At 36.1% G+C, this 17,747-nt stretch overlaps 1 pseudogene; it reads right to left on the bottom strand.

Moving 5' to 3' along the window:
- Window positions 1-11,765: 11,765 nt before the first annotated feature.
- LOC149226184 (serine hydroxymethyltransferase 3, chloroplastic-like) lies at window positions 11,766-15,276 on the bottom strand (annotated as a pseudogene).
- Window positions 15,277-17,747: the final 2,471 nt, after the last annotated feature.

Here is a 17,747-nt window from a genome sequence, read left to right as displayed (position 1 = left end):
GCTATCGGATGATCAATATCACCTTCACCTCGTTGGGTCAGCACAACTCCCAGGGCTATTCAAGATGCATCAACATGGACATGGAACTCCTTCTTCCAGTCGAGGAACACTAAAATGGGTGCGGTGACCATTTTTTCCTTCAAAACATCCAGTTTCTTATGGCAATCATCGTCCCAGCAAAATGCCACATCCTTTTTTAGCAATTTTTCGATGGGCATCGTAATTTGCATGTATGCCTTCATAAATTTCCTGTAGTATCCTGTGTGGCCCAACATCGTGTACAATTGTTTGACATTATTTGGAGGCTCCAAGTTAATAATTACGACAATTTTGGCAAGATCTACCATCAACCCTTGCTTATAGAGTACATGACCCAAAAGTATCCCATATGGTATGCAGAATATGCATTTCTTCATATTAAGGGATATCTGATACCTTCAACAAGTGTCCAACATGAGGTGAAGACTGGGAACATGTATTTTAACTAACCCAAACACCATCTAATCATCTAAGTAAACCTCCAAAAACTTGTGAATAAACTCCTTAAAGGTTGTGAATACCACCCTAGAGAAGATTGCAGTGGCATTGTTAAGTCTGAAAGGCACAAGCATATACTGAAAACATCCCCATCCATTAGAAAAGGTATTCTTACTTCTATCCTCCAGCGTGATCTTGATTTGATGGTACCTTGAGAACCCATCACTAAACGAATAAACCTCTGAACCTTCAACATTTTCCAGTACTTCGTTTGTGAATGGCATAGGAAATGGATCATGGAAACAAGCGTCTTTCAACTTCGTCAAGTCTACACATATCTGAATTTCACACTATGTCTTCTTTTCCTGAACCACCATGGGACTAACCAAGTTCAATTACTCGACATGTTCAATAATCACGGCTGCAAGCATCTTGTTGATTTCTTCGACAACTTTTTCCTTATACTCAGGATTTAACCGGTATGGGCGTTGCTTTAATGGCTTTTCATCTGGCTTTAGAGTGATCTTCATGACACCCAAATCCCCTACAATCCCTTTCAAATCAGAGAACTTGCTGGGAAACAAATCCCGGTACTCCCGTATTAGCTCCGCGATTTTTTCCATTGTGTCTTCGTCCCAATAGTCGCATATATTTGCAAACTTTGGTTGGTCTTCCGATCAATATTCAATTGCTTGGTCTTCAAGGGCTGTGAAATATCAGGAACTTTTGCCTTAGGCCCTACGACGTCGGGTTGTCCCTCTGACTCGAGAATATTGATGTTCCTAGGATCTTCTTCGCCTTCCTCAGTGGTTACATTGTAACATTCGAGCGCATGGTGCAGCTGCATACTCCAATCTGGTTGTACCCATGTAACAAGTTCTTCAGGCATTCTGAATAAGGCAGCTTTGATCTCCTATAATGCTTAATCAATACATTCAAATCCATCTTCAAAGCTAAAAGTTAACAAAAAACTTTCCTCCAGGACATCCCATTATGTGGTTATGTGTCGCATTTCCATTTCTAGATACCAATTCATCGGGATCATATCCAAATTATGGCAAGATACATGAACCCATTATGGTTGTGGTTCTCCTGCCCATGCTTTCGTCTATCGAGCCAGATGATCGCACAAGTCGTACTTCATGTATATTCTCCATAATGAGGGTATTGGCATACCCAAACCGCAGCTTCATCATCTGTCAGTATTCCTTCCAATCTGTAAAGTTGTTCTTATGCGTACCCCACCATCTGACAAGCGTAGCTCGCAGAGTGATGTCTAGTGCTTAGAACCGATGCTCCTCCAGTACATATCTTTCAAATACATCCAAAAATAAATTGACATCTTCTAAACCATCATAATGTGTTAAATTGCATACCTCAATGGATATACTTCAGAGTGACTTTGTAAGCTTGTTGCATCGCAAAAACGATACCTCATGCAACCTATTTTTTCAGTGTTCAAGCTCCTCATCTGAATCTAAATTGCAGGAGTTTTCCTTCTCCCACGTAATTCTCCCATCCGCCATAAGGTTTATCCAATCTTCATCTCATGCAGTAAGCTTATAGATCTTCTCGATATCATCCTCCTCATCATAATCATGGACAGGTTCAGTATATCGTGCTCCCTCGACTAGATCCAACAAAACAATAACCCTTAGTTCCTTCTTTTCAAATGTCATATTGCGCTTCTTAAGGTTTATGATTTCATTCATATCAAATTCCCAATTAATTCCAAGCAGTGCGAGATATGTGTTATTTTCGTCCACTATTTCGATCACTTCAAAATCAACTATGGCGTGTGCCCCTTCAATATCCATAGTCACTCCATGTAGGCACCCCATAGGAATAATCTTCTTTTGATTCGCCATCCTCAGCTAGATCGGGTACCACTGTAGCATTGGTCTTCCCATTCTTTCCCAGGTTTTCTTCGATAGAACATTTGCATCAGACCCCAAATCGAGAATTACCTAGTCCATTTTTAACTCTCCAATCTATGCAGTCAATCTCATTTCATGACCAGTCCTTTTCTTACTTTTTCCCACCTTATGTACCGCACATTGTTATTGCAGTGGCTTATTCTTGCCATTGCAATTATCTATCAATTATTGTAGTCCTTCTACTACCTTCTTATCCCTTAGGAGCTTCATGCAGGTTTTTAAAAAGGATGCTAATAATGAAGGGTCTGCCTCCTGCGCAGTACTAATGTTTTCTAGCTTTCCCGTACTTTGAGTCCTTGATGTAGAATCTCCTTCATCCACGAAGCTCCTTTTTTCTTCCATAAACGTTTACTTTACGTTATTTACAACGAATCAAGTCTCCTTATCAGCAATCTGCTACAAACTATCATCTGTAATCTGATGTGACTTCCACAGCGTCTGCTACAAAGCAAAATTGTTCAAGGTCTTCTATCCCCAGACCTCTAAATATGGGCATCTTCATAGCATTGGTCGTGTTGAATAGTGGAGGTGGAGGTGGAGGCGGAGGTGTAATCGTATGAGGTGGATGTGATGGAAAAGGGAGTGGATGGATGTGGTATTCCTACAATACCCTGATTTTCTGTCCACAGTGCACCTAGAGGTGTCTTCATAATACTACTTTCTTCGTCACTGTCAGATGCTCCCAACAAAGGACTGTAATCAGTACCTAAATCTAGATCTCTTTTGAATTTCTTTCCACTTTGCGTATCTCCCGTCAAATATATTCTAAACATTAATTCAATGGCATAGCCCTTTTCTCGCACAATAGCATTTTAATCCAAGTTTTCAGGGACTTCAGATACTTACCTCTTGGTTCTTTGAAAAATTGGCATTCAGCTTCGTTATAACTGACAGACGTATCGATTGCAAACCCAGTGATGAAACTGCCCAAAATGTTATTGATCCAATAATCGACAACGCTCGTGGATTTGCTTTCTAAAGCTTCCAGGTGCCTTACCAACTATGGAGTCCACACAATAGGGTTATCCAACTTCCATGTACCCTGACTGTCCACCAATTTAGATAGTTGTTGGTGTAATTCACACAGAAAAGAACAGAAGAAAATTTTGTGTTCGTTTGTATGTAGGTATCTATTCAACCACTCTTCCTTCGAAAAGTGTGGATTCCTATTTTCCTGGGCTGAAAATTTGTGCAACTTCTGATCTATCCACTTCTCGATCTCCTTCTTAGGTGGGAACCATTTATTCAACATCACACATTCCTCATACAGATCCTGGTCTCGGCAACAGAACCATTTGTTGGCTTGAAGGGGTCTGGACCGAGGTTCAAAGTTAGTTGCACCAACCAACAAAACCCTACACTAGAGGCCCTTTTGGCAACAATCCACGTAGCGCAGCCTGCAGTCTCACCTGAGGCAGTATTAGGGGATGAAAAAACCAGGTTTCTGCATCCATAGGTTCGTGTGATGGGTTTTTGTTACTTCTAGGGCTTTATCTTGACCTTCGCAAACCCTAACCCTTGAAATACGGAAATTATGATAACTTACAGATAACATCTTCTAACTCTATGTTGATTGCCTTAAACATTCATAACATCAATTAAACTAACAGATCTACTATTTACGTGCACCAATTAAGTGCTTCTTATGATAAATACAGAAAATAGAGCAAATATACAAAAATGCAAAATTAAACATAAACGCACAAATACACAGATATTGCTCCAAAATAGTCTTTATTAGGTTCAATCCTTCTGTTACAGACTCTTTCTTCCCTATGCACACAACTGCAGGGGTCCACGCACTCAGTTATGGACTTACCAAGGTCTTCGTGCACACAACTTCAGGAGCCTTCCCCTTCACCTAAGTACAGAAAATAGACTATTTTGCGTTAGATCACTTGCCCATACATATATATTCAATGATTCACTACTCCCTATGACTCGCTATGACTCCTTTATATATCTTCTTTCATTACAATACCATGGTTCGCATACCATTGGCGGGTCACAAAACATCTTAACTTATAATATACTAAGGGGCTTTGACATTCCTAAAGCCCCTCTGACTTCTAATGACCTTCACGCTCTGCGCCTCAAAATGCGAATACTTTACAAAGATAACAAAATTTATTACAAAATTGACCCCAGGGGACCCTGTCCCAACAGGGCACTTTTCTTTCTTACATCAAAAAATGGTTACCAAAAAACCATCTAAGTTATAAGAATAGTTTTTTTTTTGTTTATTTCTTAATGGCCATTAGACAACTTTACAAGTTAATTTTGTAAAACAATCACATATTGATCTCTTATTGGAATTATAAATCAACATAAATCAGGGAAAATTTTAAGAACCACCCTAAATTTATATGTATAATAAATGGGCGAATCCCCATGATACATAGGAAAAATGGAAGGCGATTTTATCAATAATATAATATGTATATATATTTTTTTCGCGAATCTCTCACCAGATTATATTATCTTGTAAAGTCATCGCGAATATTTCATTGAATTATAAAATCTTGTAAGATCTTGGCAAATATTTACTAAATAATAAAACATTGTGAATTCTTGGCGAATGTTTTGTCAAAGTATGAAACCATATATGATAATAGGAAAACATATTCATTAAACTGTAATATACTAACATACATGTTTGGAAAAAAGAAACATAATTTTCTCTTCCTACAAACAATGTTGCAAGTTTGAGTGGGCTTGTTTGCCAAGCTTCTTACTGTACACTCTTGCATATCCTTCTATTAGTTTTGATAATATTCCACCACAAATTTCTTGTATGTGTTGATCTTGACCACCAGTTTTGTCAAGGTAGGAGAGATGAATCTTTTCTCTACCACTTTTGTCAAGCTATGAGAGGTTAATGTTTGCACAAATTTTGTTTTACTTTTCTCCCAACTTTTCTTTCCTTGAGTGTTTCCATAACTACCTTGTTGATTCCATATCAAACCAATTTCTCAAATGCCAACCTAACTGTGACAAAGGACTTTCTTGCTTCTACAAATTTGCAGCCTCATTGTAAGGAGAAGTTGTTATATTTGCAGGGGCAATTTATAAACACTTTCATTCACTCTTCGGGTAGTTTTTAAGCCATCAACCTTCAGGTAGTTCATCCTTCCATATGATATCTAGTCATTACACTATGTTCTTCAATAAATATATAAGTTATGAAAGTCATTCTACCATGTCAGGAAGTGTTGAATCGAGGGAATCCCATACCCATGAACCTTACCTGTGGTCTTACGATGCAATCTTCTGTTTTGAGTCATTGTGTTAAAGTCCCTCCCCTTCAAGCAAGCTTTATGCAAGTAGGAAAATGAAACAGGGTCGCCTTACTTACTGACCTTCCTTTCTCTTACCTGAATAGTTGTATCTTACCTAACCAACAAATGGTTCCTACCTTGAATGATAGAGTTTAACATATCAACAATAAAATATTTATGTAACTCTGGTCCCCACCTCCTAAAGACCTTATGGCCCAGTACGAATGAAGGCATGATAAGGATTTCTTCATTAGTCTTGGTAAAGATCATTTCAATTCATATTCATCATGGCTTTCGCTAACCACTCATGTAGGGTCACTTGGCTTGCCAATGAAAATTTCTCATTAATTCTTCCCATCACTCGACCACCTTCAATCATATTCATTTCAACAATTTCATTTTGATTAGCATTTGTAAAATTTGTATGTGGCTTTTGTGATCAACAACTATTATTTTTTCTTGAATCGCTCCATCATATTCTTAAGTAGCATTTCCATGTTCATCATCGTCACCTAATAGATTATAACATCCTTGAGGTAAACTCAACATGTTTATAACAACTTTTGCATCTTTATCACCAGGTATTTGAAAAACTTGGCTACAATCCTCATCATTGGTAAGAGCATCATAATTGACTAGCCAAATTCCATTGCACCTACATTCCACATTAATATTAGAGGGTGTCAAGGTCCTTTCAATAGATATGCTAGCAATTTCAACGGTTTCAAACCTTTTTACCTCTCTCCATGGGTTCTTTGCAATCCAATTTATTCTCTCAAACCTTAAATAATTCTTAAAAGGCCCAAACACACTTCTAGGGGTTACAACTTATGACTAATGTCTAAGAAATGCCAACACTATGTATGCCTAATGTGTTTGCCTCTGTGGTTTGTAAAACTATGTTGTTGTTATGGCCATAAAAAATTAACAAGTATATTTTTGTAAGATAGACGCCTCCACATAAAAAGTGACAAAATGGTATAGCCAAATCATAAACAATTATTTAGTCATCCATGCATTAGGATGTGCAGACACGGATATTCCTTGCTCACAATTCTTGACATGGTTCTTCATATTTTTATTTCCCTAAAACAAATATAATCTAGACATTGATAAACCAATTGTATTTGCACAACAAAATATAGTTATCCACGTTGTTTTTAGGAAACACTTTGGAACATTTTCACTCATTCTCTTGGCATTTATCCACATGCCACAATTCCTTCCAACTTGGAAAGGAAACTCGTCACAATTTCATATATATTTTGTATAATGTATGAATGGTCTTTGTATGCCTTGGATAGAGTGTAATAGAACTTACTTAGAATTGTAGGGTGTAAATCCATAGCTTTGTCTCTATTTAGGCTTTCAATTTTTCATAATACCATCTCTTGATATATTTTCTTAACTCCTGCACACCTTTATTTCTCCAAAATCCATCTTTGAATGGACTCAAAGTGGAGCAACGTTAGCCTTAAGTTGTATCAACTCTAGGTCATGGCCAATTTCAAGTATCTCCTTACAACAATCAACTATTTCCTCCTTTTGTTCAAGTAACATCGTAACAACCCCTTTCTTCTTCTTCCTTGCATGAGGTATTTAGCCAATAATGTATTTATGCTAGTGAGTTCCATATTTTCTCACTGCAACTCTTATTAAGCATCCATTGAAGTCAACATCATCAATTTCCTTTAGCATATCCTCTTTAGTTCAACCTCTGTTAACACTAATATTCTTGGTTAAACTTGAACCTTGCACTATAATTCATGCAAAAGCACCACCTTCAACATCTACATCATATGCTCTTCAGCTTTTATATCATTATGCTCTTCAAAACATACCTGATTTAACTCCTCATTTGAGGTAGAGTGTTGTAGATGATCAGCCCTTGTAACTTGCATTCTTACCCTCACAAGATCAACGCTATTTTCTCGTGCACGACAGATAAACATTAAATGAACAAATATTGTAGAATAATAGAGGTTGATGCAGTACATAGCAACAAGGAATCAAAAAACTTTAAGGTAAACATAGGTGACAAGAAGAAAAAATTTAAAAGGAGAGAGTTTATGAAATAGTGTTGATCCCTAACTAAATATTCATGGTGAGATAAATGTTTGCAGTGACCTATAGAGCAGTACTGTAAACTAAGTTGAAGAAATGGTGCTTCCATTAATGATGGTTTAGATTTATAATGCTCCACTGGAAATCTTGATTGATGAGTCCCAAGAATAAAGATATATTGTATGAAATTCTGACAGTGATCTAGAGAGCAGTATTATAAACTGAGTTGCTACAATGGTGCTTCCATGAATTATAGATTAAATGTATAACATTCCATTGGAAAGTTAATTGGTGAATGGTCATCGACATGGATTTCATATGCAGAATGATGATATCTGTGTCTAGGATTGAGTTGATTATGATCGAGGGGCTCTTAGTTGCTCCTAGCCAATGCTAGTGTTTCTAAAATGTTTAATGGCCCTGGAAGATTGATTTGATTAATGGTCATTTTGAGCATAGTTGAATAAGTTACTCCTTTGCATTATAGATTTCAAACTTAGCGGTGGGTCATGGAAAGCATTGAAAGATAAGCATTACCTATTCATGTCTGATCAAATGCACAAGGGGAAAGAAGCATTGGGATCTATATGGACTTGAGGTTATGCATATTGGAACATCATTTACGGCATACAATCTCCAACAATCAACCTCTCTGTCAAATGTGATAGGTAATCTGTACATCAAAATTGAACCTTGTTGGACTAAACATTTGATGGTTCTTAATGTCTAAGGATTTGAAGTGTCTTTACGTTAGATCATTTAAAGATGTGTTTGGACATGATGTTTTGTATGGTAGTAATCTAAGAGTCACTTTCTAAACAATTGTATGCCTAGTGAGTTTATGGACTGTTTTTAAACTTGTGAGCATTCTTCGTTATTTTAATACCACTTTTATAATGTGTTATCGATGTGCTATATTCTAATTTATTAGAGCTTCAGAGGTCAGGTTCTATCTCCACTATTGGTCCCCATTCCACTATTGGCTTCCCTCCCCTAGTTTATCACCTGCTCCAGAATCACAAACTCATGAGGCATTGATTACAATTGAATATAACCAATGAGAAATTGACAATAATACCAATGGAGTTGCAACAATAAAAAAACATAATTAGGTCATTGTATCATGACAATACATTAAGCATGCAATCATGCTTGCGAGAACGATCTCCATTATAGCAGGAACGACTGGGATCATGACGTCAAATACAAAAAAAAAAAATCAAAGCATTGATCAACAAGATGTGTTGCTTAAGAATAATGTATTACCCCACAAACAACACCTATGTTTAATTTCAAATTATTATTACCCCACAAACAACACCTATGTTTAATTTCAAATTATTATTACCCCACAAACAACACCTCATCTTTAATTTCAAATGTATTATAGCGAACAACAGAGGAATTGCCAACATAAAATCCCAAGAATCAAATACATGCATAACCCAGCAGGGACATCTGTGTTTTGGCAGCGAAGTAATGAAAAATAATCCAAACTGAAAAAAATGTTATCTTTTGATGAATGACATATCACAACAGTTGTGTAGGAATTAAAACAAAGCATGCACAATCACCACATTATTAGACATAAATTCCCATTGGAAAATCATATTAGTTGATCAAAAGAAAAAAACTCTCAATTTTGCAGTCTGCACCAAAAAAAACAAGCACAAGAATTTGAGATGATTACCTTAATATGTTACCTTATTCGACCAATAATAATCAAAACACAAAAGTACATTCTACCATTTCTAAAAGAGTCAAGTTGGAATGTACATGCAAATGAAGGTTTCTCATCAAAACACCATTACTATTTGATAAACCACCACGGTTGTAGACGACTTTCAATCCTGATCTTCGACACCTAACCTAATGAAAACCTGAGCTAATTAAATCATATTACTTTATGCCATCCATGAAACAACAAGAAAAAGTTTTATATTCTGCCATTTTCAAGGGAGCCCAGCTAGGATGTATATGCAGATGAAATTTTGCATTGAGAAAGAAATTATTACTAATTCAAAACATGCCAAGTTTTTACCTGACACTCAATCATGATGTCAGAACCTGAGTTAATGAAAACATCCCAATACATCATGCCCACCATTCACAAAATCTTTTACATCCTGCTAATTCAAGGAGAGATTAGTTGGAATATAGGTATATGCAAATGAAATTTCACCAAGGTATAGAAGTAGTTACTCATATGTTTCACAATCCTAATTTGGAAAACTCCCATTATTCTTTTCAGCACTTCCAACTGAAAACAATCTCTATCAATGTGAGAGTGCACTCACTATAATTTGCGCTACTTTGAACATCCAGTTGGTTGAAAGGCCTTTCATTTGGTGGTCACACAAAAATTTGAGCATTCAAGAGTCAAATATTTTGAAACAACACTTAGCCCATGTTCATCATTTAGATACTATGATTCCATTGAATAATACGCTCTCTTGTTAAGACAATTAAGACCAGAAGGCTATTAAATCAAAATCTAAACAATGTTGTCAACAGGATCTTACCTGGTCAGTGAAAGAGGGGTGTTGTTATCACGCCCACTAGGGTTCAACTCCCACATGTGACATGTTCACCTCTCGTGGATTGTAATGCCTCCACAAGGGGTTGCTTATTGTGTATGGGACCAATTACAAGTCCTATGCAATTTTGGAAAAATAGATACCACCCATTCATGGTATATTTTTCAGTCCCCGGGCACATCACATCACGTCTCACAACCTTAATCCAACAATCCTTGCACTTGTTTCTTCACCCCATAAAACTCCATAACAAATTATCTATACACTTTTTTGGAATAAGTGAATCCAATAGTAATTGGATCAAATACTCCACTTGTTTTTTTTTTTTTTTGGCTCTCAAATTTGTCTCTATATACTTTGCATTCCTCTATCCTGTAGACTAAATGAGAGCTTGATTCTATAGACTCAATAAACTCAGGATGTAGCTTCATAATAGTGTAAGTCCCAATCGATATAATATACTGACTAATACTAATATAATTCAAAATAGTAAGAGTAGTCAACCAGTCAAATGAAACACAGAAAGGGTGTGTAAAGTGGTAAATTCAGTAATCAAACCCTGTGTAAATACCTACTCAAGCTACGTCAATTCTATCTATAAACCATGGATAGGGTGGTAAATTCATTCTATAAAGGGTGTGTACAATAAATGTAACAGTAGCACTTTCTTTCTATTTATTCCTACCTAAGTCTGTATGCCTACTGTTCCTATTACATAGTCCTAAGCAATAAAAGAGTCTAAATAACTGCTCAGGAAAATGAAGGATTGAAAGGGTGTACCATACAAATTATGTATGCTTTTTTTGCCAATAAATAAAATAGAAAACTCAACATCCATCACACCAAAACAGAATTTGTATGCTTATACTGGGAAAGCACATAAATTCAAGAAAAATACAAATCTCAACATGGTTCATTGCTATAATCTACAAATGGGACCAATTCTTGCCAGCCTATGTGAGATGATGAATGTAACAATAAAATCTTAGAAGCCCAATTGATTGCAAATGTGTCATGTATACATGGAATTTGTGCATGTGTAGAAGTATCTTAGTGAACACACTTTATGAAACTATGTAATTGGCCCAATACCTAGGCCCTTGAGAAGTATGGAATATTGCTTTCCAGGCTATATAAAATATCCATAGTCACACCACATAAATAAGTGCTATAATAGCTTCCATACAAGTTATCAATATTTTTCAACCCAAAATTCTTGTGATGAACAAAAAGAGAGTCGTACATAATTGCCAATAAATAAAATGGCAAACTCAACATCCAACACATCGGAATAGAATATGTTAATGCCAATGTTGGGAAAGCACATAAATTCAGACAAAATTCAGCTTAAAACATTATTCATCACTATAATATACACATGGAACCAAATCTTACCAACCTGGTTATCGTCACTGAAGCCCAACCTAAAATTTAATAAAGGACACTTCTGATCTTGTGAGCACGTCATATCTCTAACTAAGATTTTCAATGCCAACACCAGACAATGGAAATTGGCTAGCAAATGATTCAACCTGCTTTTTGAGATCAACAATGTTATTTCGTAGCTGGAAATTGTCTGACTTAATAAATTCTATAAAATATTTTAATTTTGTACTTTTCACAGAGCCCTTAGCCTTAATGGCTATCTGCACCCCCTCGTGGATAAAATCTGCAACCTTAATAAAGTCATCCTCAAGAAGCCCACAGGTGGTTAATGCAGGAGTCCCTATGCGTATACCACCAGGAACCATAACACTTTTATCACCTAAAAATGTAAGGTATGAAAGTAAGCTATATCATCCCATGGAGAAAGGAAAATCAATGAATCCCTTACATCTAAATATACAAAGAAAAAATTCATGTAACCTGGTACAAAATTCTTGTTCAGTGTGATAGAAGCAACATCCAAAACGTCCTCTACTCTTGCACCATCAATGCCCTGTCCAAGCCCATTAATATATACCATGTTACATTCAACCAGCTAAATCCAATAGAAATCAATATACAAGTAGGTTGTGTACTCCAGCATATGAACAAAGGATCCTTACCAAGGACCTCAAATCAACTAGAACTAGTTGATTTTCACTACCACCAGACACCAAATTGTAACCCAAATCCATTTGGATCTTTCCAAAGGCTCGAAAATTTGCTACAACTTACTAAAACTATTTTACCTTTGATAAGAAACAAAATCCATTCAAAAAATAATTCACATGCATGAATTTTACAGAAGCTTAGATATGTGAGAGTGCTACACATGTACTTGATAAGCATTGAACTCTGCAGTTACAGCCTATTTTAAACAAACATCCAACACTCCTATGGTATGGTTATGTGGTCCTCCCTAGAAGGCCACAAATTATTTCATGTATCTTTTAGAAACAAAATGATACAAAAAATCGATATTCCAATATTATGATATAGCGAGAAAGAGAACAATATGGATGATGGAGGAAAGGAAGGAGAACTCAGATTGACCTGTAACCCTGGAAAAACTACATTGTTGATTGTTGTCTCTAGGTCGACCCCCAATACTAGTTCCTTCCTGAAGAATATCATGCCTCCCCAAGGACCTCGTAAAGACTAAAAATCACAACCCTCCAATCCAAAAATATTTCAGAATGAAAAATATCAAAAAGACAAAAATGAAAGGAAAAAAGTGAAACAATTCAAGGAACATAACGAGTTTCATCTAAGCTTTGATCTAGTAGTGATAAGAAATAGAAAGAACATAAAAAAAATGAAAACAGGAAACTGAATCAAAGAACATGTAAGAGAATCAAAAGGAAAATCTACACCTCTTAACTCTATAATCACTCCTCCTATGATGGGAATGGCATATTTGTTTTAGTTCTTCATCGTTTCTTGAACATTAATGGGATTCTTTTTCTTCTACAAGGGGGGAATGGCACAGATAGATAGCATTAAGATAGATCCAAAAAAAGATCCATCTAATATAGTCATATTTTTAATCGAAAGGGTGAAGTGCAGAGAAAATTAATAGCATCAACTCACCTTGTGCATTGTAGTTGTTACTACATCACAAAAATCAAATGGACTGGCCATTATAGAAGCAACGATGAGACCACTTATGTGTGCCATGTCCATCATTAAGTATGCCCCAACTGTATTGGAAATCGTCCCAAACCACAAACTTCTTAGTACTAAAAATCATAAAAAAAATTCAAACATTACATACTATAAGAACGTATTAATAAAATCTACTAGAATAATCGTTGTTGGAAAGAGAAATTTTTGAAAGGAATACCATTATAAGATCTATAGAAATACCTAGCTTCAATACCTGCCTCATGCGAGGGTAATCAATATCTCAGGGATATGCACTAGCACTAGCAATGATAAGCTTGATCCTAAAAAGGGTGGCATTCTTCTCAAGCATCTCATAGTCAATGAATCCTATAACCCAAGAAAACAAACCCAACCATTAACACTTTGAACACTTCCCCAAAAGATTGGTTCAATATTTGTCAATCATGGAACTGTTTCCCTCCTAATTATTATTAGACTGGAAATGTGAGCTCACTTGTGGACTCATCTAGACGATATGGAATTGATCCAAAGTAAATTGATGTAGCATATACTCTCTTTTTTGTTGTCATGAATCCATGAGACAGATTCCCTCCATGTGGTAATTCCAAACCCTAAACGTTGCAAAGAAATTTTTCACATGTTATATGCCCAAATATTAATATTAATCTTATCAAAGGAGGTTCATAGTTCAAAACCATACACACCATAATGTGATGATGTGATTGGAGGAGAGTTGTGTAAACAACAAAATTAGCTGGGGATCGAGATAATGGTTGAAAATTAACACCCCATGTACCATTGTCAAGATGGAATGCTTCTAGGTCCCTCTGCTAGAAAAGCCTCTCACTTTGGTCAATGAATTCATTGCCAGCATATTATCTGCATGGCATAAATCCCAATGCAACACAGTAGTGAAAAAATATGGAAAAGTGTCCAACAATTGTATCCTTCATTGTGATAACAGATACTCATGCAACAACTACGGGTCTCTACACTATAACGTTGAACCCAGAAACCATTACACACATGTCAAACATTCAAACTAAAAAGTACAAGTCCAAAAGCTAAGAGAAACTGATTTTAATAAGAAAAAAATACCAAGTGGCAAGAAAAAACTGCCAAGCAGCTCAGACACAATCATAATCATGATGGTGCCATTCTTCACATTCCAAGTTATATCTTCAAGCAGTTACCTCTTACCAGGGAGTCCTCCTACATACTTGTTTGTTAGACATGATCCAACAGCTTCCATAACCACCCAGGATGTAAAATTTTCAGAAGAAGCTCCGAGCCATTGAATTGTGACTGCTTTTCTTTCTCAATTATCACATTCATTTCAGGATCGATCTCATTCAGAGGAGGATCTACAAAGCTCTGCTTTCCCTATGCACGGAGTAATTTACAAACTAGATAAAGAAATCACAATAAATTTAGTACCCTCGGTAACTGAGGCACGGTTTGACAGGAGCATTAATTGTATTATTGAGTTCTACAATTTATGTTTGTTGGCATCTCAGGGGAATCCAAATCAATAACAAAGTCTTTATCAAGCCATTCACTAACCATTAACTCAGAAAAACTATAAATAAAACCAAGGTATTTGACATAGTTCATTAAATGAATATAAGAATCTTATTTGCAGCAACTCAATTCACAAATGAATCTTCTAAGCACCTCCAAGTTAGTCTATATTCAACTATGATTTGTGCTTTCTTCTCTTGGTATTCAAACGGTATGATGATAAAGGATGTCACACAGGCTATCTATACATGTAGCAATTTCAACAAAAACAAATACATAAATAAGTAAATCATAGCGTGAATTGCGAACAACATGCACACCTTGGAAGTTGTAGGGTTGCACCATCATGAATGCTAAAGGATTTCCCATTGTCAATCTTGTTTTGATACAAAAAGGTTTATATGATGGGCACGACCTCAAACCTCCTAATTTTCTTCTTTCTTGGTTCTAGGGAACCCCCAAAACTAGTTGTGAAGTTTTGGGCATCAAATTTGTAGTTGGGCTCAAATAATATTGACCCAACAAAGCCCATCCCTACTGCTCCACCACCCATTATGACCTGCAATGAATACGTTTTCACCTGAAACAAGAGCTATCCTCTGTGCCCACTTCAAAATGTGAAAAATAATCAAATATCGGGAGACATGTGAATCCATAACTTGATGTGTTGCGGATAATTCTCTAGCAGAGGCAGACATGAAAGACACCAAAAGCAACACCAGTTCGAATTTTCCTCTTGCATGTTGTTAACTTGGGTTCGAATCACAGATAATATACAGAACAAGAATATCACACATGCAGGAGCAGCTGACTTGGGTTTGAATCACAGATAATATATAGAACAATAATATAATACATATTCGCAGATAATACATAGAACAAGAATATCACATTAGCAAGCACCAACAAATAAAGGTCATGGTTAAGTCTTATCAACCTCCAGATTGCAACCCACCTTGGAAATTTAACCTTTGGAGTCATTTTTATGCCTTCATATAGGTATTTTATTTGATGATGTACTTGAAAATGAGGGATCTCCTTGTCTAGAAAATTGTTATTCCTTCTTTCCTGTCCAAATGGCTCTAGAGGCAATCAGGGGCAATGATCTATGTTATTTGAGTGCTCTATCATCAAACAGTCCAACAAGGAAGCCTCTTGCCAAGTACCCTATCCTTAAATAAGGGGAGAATAACACCCCATACCTCCTGAGCAAAAATACAAATGAACACCAACACGTGGTCTATTGCTTCCCCTTCAGATTTGCATAGAGTGCAAATTCCATGACCCCACCTTGCCCTATCTTGTAGAACCTCTCGTGTCAAAACATTACTCGTCAGGGTCAACCACATAAAAATCATGGATTTCATTGAAGATTTAACTTTCCAAATCTTTCCCACCACCAAGCTACTACTACTACTTCATCATCAAAGATAGCCTTGTACCGCAAGCTAGTTGTCAACAATCATATGGCAGGATCGTTGGACCATACAACTTTCTTGCGTGAAGAAGACATGGAGACAACTCTTTTCTCCTAAATGCAACCAATGTTGAGTATTAAAAAAAAAAAATTGCTTGATTTTGTACTTAGAAACAACAAAATATACATAATTTCCTTGTGACTGAGTTGCTAGGATGGAATATTCATCTACAAACATTTACCTATCAAGATGAGAAAAACTAGATTTTTCAAATATAACCAAAATAAGTTGAACAAATTTAACTTTTGTTGCATATGTTGTATGGATAAGTGCTCTTGCAACCATTGTAAGTTATAATTGTAAAATCAAGGTAGATCTTCAAAACAAAAAGGGCATTGGGAAACCAATACAAGGATCCACAACAAGATCATAATATCTTCTAAGTGCAAACCCAAGTAAAAATATCTGTGCAAAGTCATAGATTCAAAATTCATGTTAATTATCAAGTTGTACGACGTGGGTCCATAGCTTTTCAAAGATAAATATTTCTTCATTACATGATCTATTAGAAGATTAGAAGTTACAGTTATGTGGGTAATATATTATATCATATGTCATTGTACATGGAGCAGTTAGAAATCAGTCTACTGCCATAGACTGAAATGGAGTACAACCCTATTACAAGGCCTATGGTACCAAGTGCAACATCTAGTTTAATCATAGTAATATTCATTGGCTTGTAGCAATCTTCTTCTGGAAAGCAACTAAAAGAGCTTTATTACACTTTGAATTTCAAATGCTTGTTAAAGGATCAAGTGGTGGCTGCAATGAACAACTCAAACTGGGTGATCTCAAAACAAAATAATTTAGTATTTCCAAGACAAAATAACATTACTGATGTATCTCTGAATTCCATGAAAATAGAACAATTTGATGTATTGAAATGATGTTAGGATATTAGTAAAGAGGATCATATTAAGTGATGCTATGGCCATGCCATTGTATATGTTGACACTTCAAGCGAAGAGACTCGGCAACACCAAGAACATCAAGTGCCCTCCAAGCATTGGTCATCTGAGTCAATATTTGTAGAGAGTCTTCTCGCTCTAACATCGAGCTCTTCAAACCAGTTCTGCACAAGGTCATTACAAATATAAAAAAATCAGCAAGACACAAATTTTGTAGTAAATATGACCAAAATAAGAACTAGTTCAAACAATTTTCACAATCCTACTTTTGAAACCAACATTCTAATCTCCTTAGCATTATGATCAGCTGTCATTGTTCTTCCCAGATCAACGAACTTAGCTCTGCCTTGGCATCAAAAGTGTAATTGCATAAAAGGAATGCATGTTAGGTCCCTATAATCTAGTGTAATCCCTTATTGTTATTAGTACAACCCCCTTATTATATTGTTGTGACCATGTAGTCCCCATATTGTTATTATTGTGCCCCATAGAAGCC

The sequence above is a fragment of the Pinus tabuliformis genome, chromosome J, assembly GCF_031772625.1.
Source record: "Pinus tabuliformis cultivar Carrire ecotype Pingquan chromosome J, CPIR1, whole genome shotgun sequence".
Lineage (NCBI taxonomy): Eukaryota > Viridiplantae > Streptophyta > Pinopsida > Pinales > Pinaceae > Pinus > Pinus tabuliformis.
Note: the sequence above shows the minus strand (reverse complement) of the source record. Positions and strands in the feature narration are given on the sequence as shown.